Genomic DNA, 9,044 nt, shown 5'->3' on the forward strand with positions numbered 1-9,044 from the left:
TTCGGTAACGCGAAAGGCGTACTAAATTATTCGTGAATTACGCGTTTGCCTAAAAAGATTCAGAGATGTATAAGCGGGGAGAATCTTTGTTAAGGAATATGGCAGCAATAATTAATGTTTGTAAGTAGTGATGTAACGGAAGTGTCACAACAAATGCAGATGTGGAAACAGATGAAAGCGGTTATATATTTGCGGAAGCAGCGGAAGTATCAATTTTATTAAAAAAGTAGTAATTTATTCAAATTGGCCGCGACATGTACAAGTGCTCGTTATAGTCGTATGTACAAAATATTCATAGTACAGTCAAAACCGTTTACTACGACATCGTTTAGAACAACATACCGGTTATATTGACCAAAATCATAGGTCCCGACTTAATTCTGTTAGACCGCCTTATAAAAAACACTGGTTTTTACGACATATCTCTTTAAGCGACTACATTTAACTGATATTTTCGGAGAATTATATCTGTTAGAACGACCAGCTTTATTGTGAACATTTGAATAGGTAACAGTATCCACATTTGGCATGGTAAATGACCATTAAGTTCGCAAAAGTAAACAAAAACGTGTCGAGTTTAGGGTCTATCTTAATTCTCAGAATATCTACTACAGAAGCTAAGGAGTTTATTGATGCAGATAACTCCAGATAACTATTGCAATTTGTGCACGAGCTACGGAAGATGATATTGTATAAGAAGTTCAAGAGGAAAATGACGAACAGGAAGAACAATTTAGAGTTCCAACTTTGAATGATGGTCTCAATACTGTCTTATGTACTGTATTACGAAAAATTGTTTTTTATTCTAATGAACAGTTTAATATGCAGGGAAATTATGATGATACATTAATTAAAATTAAACGTGAACTACAAAGTCTGTACCCACGACAGAAGTGTTCCAAACAGACAAAAATTCCAGATTTTATTAATATAGATAAATAATAATTATATGTACGTAATGACTTTTTATAATACGTTTTATGTCATCATCATCATAAGACTGGTTGGACACGTACCTCCACTCTTTCCTATCCTGAGCTAATCTTCGCATTTCCCTAAAACTAGAACATCCCACATCTTTAACTATTTGCGAAGAGTAATCTAATCTAGGTCTACCTCTACCCCTCCTAACTCCTGTTTCTGCCTCTAATATGTCTCTGACTAGACCTTCATGCCTGAGAAGGTGTCCTACCAACCTATCTCGCCTATTTTTTATTGACTTCCATAGAGTCCTCTGTTCTCCTATTCTTTCCAATGCCTCTGAATTTCTAACCTTTTCTACCCACGATATCCTCATCATCCGCCTGTAACACCACATTTCGAAAGCTTCTAATCTTTTCTTTTCCGCCGCTCCTACTGTCCATGTTTCGCACCCGTACAACGCCGCGCTCCAAACATACACCTTTAACAACCTTTTTCGAATTTCTAAATTAACCGTTCGCGAGCATAGAAGAGTGACGTTTAATGTAAAATAAATAAAATGTAGTTTTATTTTATATATGAATATATTAATCACACATTCAATAATAGGTATTAAATAGTTAATAACAACGTCACCGGCTATTACGACTATAGGTTTTTACGACCAAATATGAGTAGTCCCTTCGGTGTCGTTATAACAGATTTTGACTGTATTTTACATTTCTGCCATTTCTTGCCAGGGCAGATCTAAATATATTCGTAATACGTACAAATTATTCCGATTATAACAATTTTTTAGCACTTTTACCTCAACTTTTGACAATCACAAGTGTAAACAGTTACAATCGGAACAATTTCTAAGAATTTCAGATTTACCCCGGGCAAAAATGGCAGAAACTGAAAAGACTATTAGGTTCGCATATAGCACGTACGTCAATTTTGTAATATCAATCAATAATAATTATCATTTACTTGTAGACATTGAGAGGTTCTCATTCTCTCCACGATGACCACACAAACACACACTCAAGGGCGTTTACTAATAGAATGATATGTCTTTACGACTGTCGTAAAAATGAGCTTGCGAAATGGCGTACGATCAGCGTGGCGGTAAATTAAAATTACAGAGTGAAGCAAAACCGATAACTAAAAGACAGGACTGCACACAGATAGTAACCACCTCCGGGACAAGTAGTGTTTAACCGGTCGAGGCCGATTGCTCCGAATTATGCACCATTAGCTGACCAAATTAATTTATTGCGCGAGGCTATAATTCCGCGGAATACTCTAGTTTGTTTAAACAATAATTATTCAGGCTGATTTATTACAGAAAGCACTTAGCTCGGGGGATGGAGAACTAGCTGGCTTTTGAATAATGTATGCATTTAAGGTTCATTACTTCAAAACGTTACGCTGTGTTCGTTGGATGGTTAGCCAGGCTGTGGCTCTGGCTGGCTGGCTAGCGCAAGCAACATAAAAAGACGCAACAACACACCATCCACCCAATATAAGAGGGTGTGTCAACGAATGCAGACAAATTATACACAGACAGACAAGCGACTGACAAACCTGATAAATTGATCCATTTAATCGAACGCGTAAGTAAACACAATCAAAATTCGTCGTCGCTCTAGTCGTAAGTGAGCAAATGAGCAATTGCATCCCCCAGAATTTTTAAACAAAACAAAAAATAATTTTACGATTAGATATCATGTTCCCTAGACAAAAATTTTCAGTCTCTCTCCAGTCTCTCAGAGTCTTTCAGCGTCTCTGAGAGCGCCTCACACAGTCTTTCACAGTCTCTCAGTTATTGCCTAGCTGTTTTATGGATCTCTCACAGAGAGACTGAATTAATCATCATGATAAGGTCGTCAGTCCTAAGACTGGTTGGACACGTACCTCCACTCTTTCCTATCCTGAACTAAACTTCGCATTTCCCTAAAACTAGAACAACCCACATCCTTAACAATTTGCGAACAGTAATCTAATCTAGGTCTACCTCTACCCCTCCTAACTCCTGTGTCTGCCACTAATATGTCTCTGACTAGACCTTCATTCCTAACAAGGTGTCCTACCAACCTATCTCGCCTATTTTTTATTGACTTCCATAGAGTCCTCTGTTCTCCTATTCCTTCCAATATCATTTCTAACCTTTTCTACCCACGATATCCTCATCATCCGCCTATAACACCACATTTCAAACGCTTCTAACTTTTTCTTTTCCGCCGCGCCCACTGTCCATGTTTCGCAGCCGTACAATGCCGTGCTCCAAACATATACCTTTACTGAATTAATAAAACTGAAAAATTGAGAGACTCGAGTCTCTCGTAGAAAGACTGGGATCTTTGAAATATGTTGAACTTAGAAAATTTTAACCATGTCTATCCACTTACAGAGAGATTCGAGTCTCTCGTTCAGAGATTCGAGTCTCTCGTTCAGAGACTGGATACGAAATGAGGATCTCTCTATGAGCGACTCGAGTCTCTCGTTCAGAGACGCTAAGCAGTTTTTTTGACAGTCTCTTGACAGTTTCTCTCTGCGACACCAGAGAGACTCGATGAGAGACGGAGACTCGAGTCTCGCTTTCAGAGACTCTGAGAGACTGAACATTTTAATCTCGGGCTTTCAATACGCACTCGACGTTAACTGCATCTCAGATGTACAAAAACAAATTATTAATTGATCGGTTCAGTCGTTAGCATTACATTTGAGGTGGGGGATAGCAGTATTTCGAAGGCTTTTAATGTCACATAATTCCTAACAACTGAGCAAAAGTTTTAGTTTGCTCACGGCCTGTAGCAACATAGTGACAGATTCTGAACTTTGGCAAAATGAACTCAGCCGCTCTTTAAATGGACAACACGTTTTCGTGGTTAACATGATGTACGCTCAGAAAATAATCAATCTTTGAAAGGTTAAGACGTTCTAAGAAAACGGATATTTGCAGATAATGAGAGGATGAGACGTTAACAGCACTTTCTTTTGTTTCCCGTGTCTTCTACTTGCCATTGAACCGTCTAGTCAGAGAACGGAATATGAGACATAATTCATCATAATACTAAAATTAGTAAAACAAGGAAATTCCGAAGGGCATACGTACAATGCAATGAAAGGGTACAGATTAAACACTCTTACAATGATATGTGAAAAAAAAATATATTATAGACAATTTAAATATACTGACGTATACAACCGAATAACGAGGGTACGTCAATATTTCCAACTAGTTTGTAATCACCTGCTAATTTTCCACCCATTGTAAAAGATTGTTAATGGTGTATGTTTGGAGTACGGCGCTGTACGGGTGTGAAACATGGACAGTGGGCGCGGCGGAAAAGAAAAGGTTAGAAGCGTTTTACAGGCGAATGATACCGTCGATAAAGAAGGTTAGAAATGAAGAAGTATTAGAAAGAATAGGAGAACAGAGGACTCTATGGAAATCTATGAGAAGTAAGTTGGTAGGTCACCTTCTCAAGCATGACGGTCTAGTCAGAGACATACTAGACGCAGAAACGAAAGTTAGGAGGGGTAGAGGTAGACCTAGATTCGATTACTGTTCGCAAATAGTTAAGGATATGGGTTGTTCTAGTTTTAGGGAAATGCGAAGATTAGCTCAGGATAGGAAAGAGTGGAGGTGCGTGTCTAACCACTCTTAGGACTGACGACCTTATGATAATAATGATGGATGTGGAATATTTTCTTCAAATTTAAATGGTTTAATCGACTCACAATTGGCGAAGGAAAAAAAAAAACATACATACAAAAGAAATGCACTCGAATTGATCTTTTTTTAAGGTCGACTGATGACTTCGCAAACTTTAACATGAAAGTGATACAATTGTTCTGAATGTAAAATGTATTTCCAACATGCTCAAAACTTTCTTTATTACATTCACCTGGTTTTAAAATTATGTAGATCACACCACTGGTGCCTATTAATTCACTTCTTTTAAAAACATTGTACAATTCCCCTCATAATGGGCCCTGATAAATGATAAAATACAATTAAGCAACGCCCGCTGACGTTCAGATACATTTTCATTCTTCGACATTTACAAAGAAAATGCAGCATGTAAGTATTGTTGGGTTTATGTGTTTACTTTCAAGAAGTTTTACACCAATAAAACACGACAAGTTTTAGAACTTGTTCACATAAATTCTTAAAAGTTTCAACTGCTCATGACATCCTTTCATATCTAGTTTATATCTAGTTAACACAAGGGAGTAATAGAAGCGGATAATAAATTCTTTGTCACGCTTTAACTGGTACTAATAAAATGAAAATCGCAAAATTACACATTCGTATTATCACTATAGTGAGTGCACAAGTCCAGACTGGTTAGGTTGTTATGGTAAAGAATTAGTGCTGTAAAACCTGAAAATTTATGTTATCTGTGGAGTATTCCTGTTCTAGCATTTACCTAGATGCTCCGAGGAAACCGCACATTTCCAGAAAGTTGGGCTTATTATCTGTACCTCTACATCGCCAGACCAATTTACCTGGTCAAATAGACGTTACCGTATTAGGCAAAAATGGTTCAAATACCCTTAACGAGTGGTGTTCCCGATCGTACTGTTTAAAGTGTCCGCTCAAAAGTTTTTGTGGTAATTAGGGGCGTCTTATTTTTAATTTTTTAAAAGTACTGTTTAAGTTTGAAAAGATGCAATACTAATTAAAACTAATTAGATTCTCAGAAGGTTAAAAGGAAATAACCACACAACAAATACTTGAAGTGACTTTTGATAGTTTCAGTGTTATGATTTTCATTTAACTTTTTTCTACCTTGCTCTTTAATTCTAACAGAGACTTTTGTTATTATAACGTTAATATAGCTGACAGATGCTTGAATTTTTTTGCAACATAAAAACTTTTAAATATGCCATATTCTATGTTGTTCATCATTGTTTGTATACGAGAATTGTTTTTAGGGACCAGTACTAAAAAAGAATTTATAATGCTGGATTAAACAAAGCACGTTAAATAATAATAATAATAAATTGGCGAAATCGAGTTATTATATTATTACCTATATATTTTTTCTCAGTACTCATTCTTAAGAATAATTCTATTACAAAAATTACTGTACTGTCACATTAATGCTGCCTTCAATGCTGGCATAATTTATTCAGACATCAGCCTACGAATTCCACACAACAGTTTGACCGATTTATCATTTGCTTAGAAGAAATGTGCATTGACCTCTAATCTACATGTATCTATATATATATACAAAACAGTTTATGAAGAAATACAAATGTTTCAATTCAAAAAATATATCCATCGCCTAATGAAAATGAAAATTATGATTGGATTTAAATATCTATCTTGCTAATCTATCATTTAAAAATTAGACCAAACAAAAAAACTCTAGAATTCCAATTTTGTTTCGACGAGTAGGTGGGTGCTTCCCGTATTCTTGCACAACATTATTTCACTGTTTCAAATGGAATACTTAACTTAATCCTTCGTGGCAATTAATATTAGAGTAAGAGCCACTCGAAGCTCCAGACAAAAATTGCCTTTGAGAAGCCCGAGCGAAGAGTAAAGCAATAATTATCTTAAATAACTGAACTTTTCGCAAGACGTTTTAAAAACACTTTTAAGTAACAAATTGTCGAGGATTTACTTAAGTGGGCCGGTTTAGAAATTGCTACAATTACATTTTTATGTCGAAAGCAATCCGTTACAATTCCATAAAGCTGTAGACAACTAAATGAGAATTAAAAACTGTTTTTATGAAGTACATTTTATCGATAGCTTTATGAGACACTATATCAACAGTGGGGAACGTAGAAGAATAAAGATTCGGGCTATAGGGCCGTGATCTAAGTGAACTATGCTGTCCTGACAGCTGACAGCGACTTCGAGATATAATTTATGTTCACGTTGTCACCACCACTGAGGATGTCAGCAGCAGTAGCTGACAAAACGTCTGGACAGAATAGTTCACTTAGACCACGGCCCTATAGCCCGAATCTTTATTCTACTATGGATTCCGGCGGTGAAAGCCTTTGTTCTTATAGTGGGGAACGTTTTTCCGTGAATTTCTTATGCGGCCTTCATAAACACTAGCCCTTGTATTAGATGATATTTAATGATAGATATCACGAAACATTTATCCCCACCTCCTCCCACATAATAGAACCGTAAAGCCTGAATTTACGTTACCTAATTCATAGACAGCCCCTTATGTAGAGTTTACTGTACGATGTACGTCTGTCTATCCAATCCCACAAATGTAAATTAACTATGCCTATGGTTTCATACAAAATTAATAATCTGCAGAATTCATGTCAATGGGTGTAGCAGGTAAAACTTATCGAATATATTATTATAACAATTGTATTGACAACGTTGTCTAATAAATAATAAACAGGCAATTTCATGGAGTAAGCCTGTGAAATTCGTAATCATTCAGTGCTCAGAATCTAACTCCAATTGACATTCAATTCTGTTTCAGATTCGTTAACAAAATCATACTTTTAGATGAACACGCTGTGCCCGTTTTGTACTCACAACTTCGACTAAACAATGAATATTGTTATTAAGGCGTGGATATCGTCTGTCTGTTTGATAGATATGCATTCATCAAAATAAATATCATCAAAATACCTATACTCTATTCTGAATTCCACTTAAGATACAAACAAGCGTGAATTTTGGATTTTGACCAATTGACCTAAGTAAATTTTAATGGTTGAATAAGATAAACCTATTCTAAAGCACATCTTCATAATTATTAAATCTATCTCACAATCACAAATAACAATAACAGAACCAGAATCTGCACTCAGATATATACATTTTCAGTAATAATTAGTATTCATTCGAGAATTGAAACGCTAGCGAATAATAGAGTCTACGTACACCCAGTCGACAACTTGGGTCAATAATTTGCATGTCAAAATTGATATTCTCACTTAAATAATTATATCTCGCCAAGAACCGTGAAAGGCAGCGTTTTGAGTACCAAGTGCCTACGTACCTACATTGATATGAGAACACAGAATTCAATTAATAAAGAAAATTATTCATCCCGATAACAATAAAACTAGATTGTATTTTAATCTACATGTGTGACAGTAAGTCAATTTTACCTATTTATCATTTATTCCTGCCCGTTTATTCCATTGTTTTACTTTATTATGGATAATTAACAAAAACATATAAATAAGAACAATATAATAATAAAAGCAATCAAGTAAGTTAGATACCTACTAAATAACGAGCCAATTCTGGCGCAATTTCTACAAAATTATTACTTTTTTTTTAACTCTTTTAAATGCTTAGGGGGCAGCATCAAAAGTGCCCATGACCTACACCTAATAACTGACATAGGTATTTGCCAAAATATGGAATTCATTTGAACTGATAAAAAAATGAAATATTTTTCAAATGACGTATTAGTGATATCAGTTAAGTACGTCAAAGAATCATTAGGACATTTTAATTGTTGTTTTTATATTAAATATATGGATATCTACATTTTTTAAAATTTAATGACAAATATTCCGGCCACACGTCTTTATCTTTCAATTTTTATTCCTCAACAGTTCTATTGGGTTACATTTATAATTATTTTCGAATATAACGCTTAAATAAAATACGAAAACAAAAAACTTCACTCACATTAAATGCTTCAGCATTCCAATTAATTATATCATTTGAATTAAACTTCGTACATCGAAAAATCCCAACGTATTTTCACATTCCAGCAACACACATGCTACCAACAACGACGCGCACATGCTACTGATATTCTGCTACACGCTATTAAACGATAGGCGTCGAATATGCGCGAAGCACGACAACGAAGAATCGCACCATCAACGTCTCTCTCTTTTTCATGGCAAGGATTGCTTTGCCCGGGTAACATCTGTTGCGAGCAACTCGTGAAGAAATTCGAAGGAATATTATCTTCCTTCTGCTTTGGTTTTATCGGCGCCTCGCTACATAGGTTACGGGGCACCAGAGGTGCAAATTCTTCGGACTCATTACGAACTCAAGCAGTGAATGAGTTTCGTTGTTGTTTTGATTATTTTCTTCTTTTAAACTGTTTTGGGGTTTTTGTTACAAACAATTGGGTTAATATGAGAGGGGACATTAATTCAAGTAAAGGGAT

At 35.6% G+C, this 9,044-nt stretch overlaps 1 protein-coding gene across 3 annotated transcripts in view; it reads right to left on the reverse strand.

Annotated features, from left to right (window-relative positions):
* Nucleotides 1-8,668, reverse strand: part of LOC108738082 (rho guanine nucleotide exchange factor 10) — a 207,177-nt gene extending 198,509 nt beyond the window's left edge. For all 3 annotated transcript variants that reach the window (XM_018471320.1, XM_018471321.1, XM_018471319.1), the window contains exon 1: nt 8,552-8,668. The gene's annotated coding sequence lies outside the window, so the exon portion shown is untranslated. The remainder of the gene's footprint in view (nt 1-8,551) is intronic.
* Nucleotides 8,669-9,044: the final 376 nt, after the last annotated feature.

The sequence above is a fragment of the Agrilus planipennis genome, unplaced genomic scaffold, assembly GCF_000699045.2.
Source record: "Agrilus planipennis isolate EAB-ADULT unplaced genomic scaffold, Apla_2.0 scaffold165, whole genome shotgun sequence".
NCBI classification, from domain to species: domain Eukaryota; kingdom Metazoa; phylum Arthropoda; class Insecta; order Coleoptera; family Buprestidae; genus Agrilus; species Agrilus planipennis.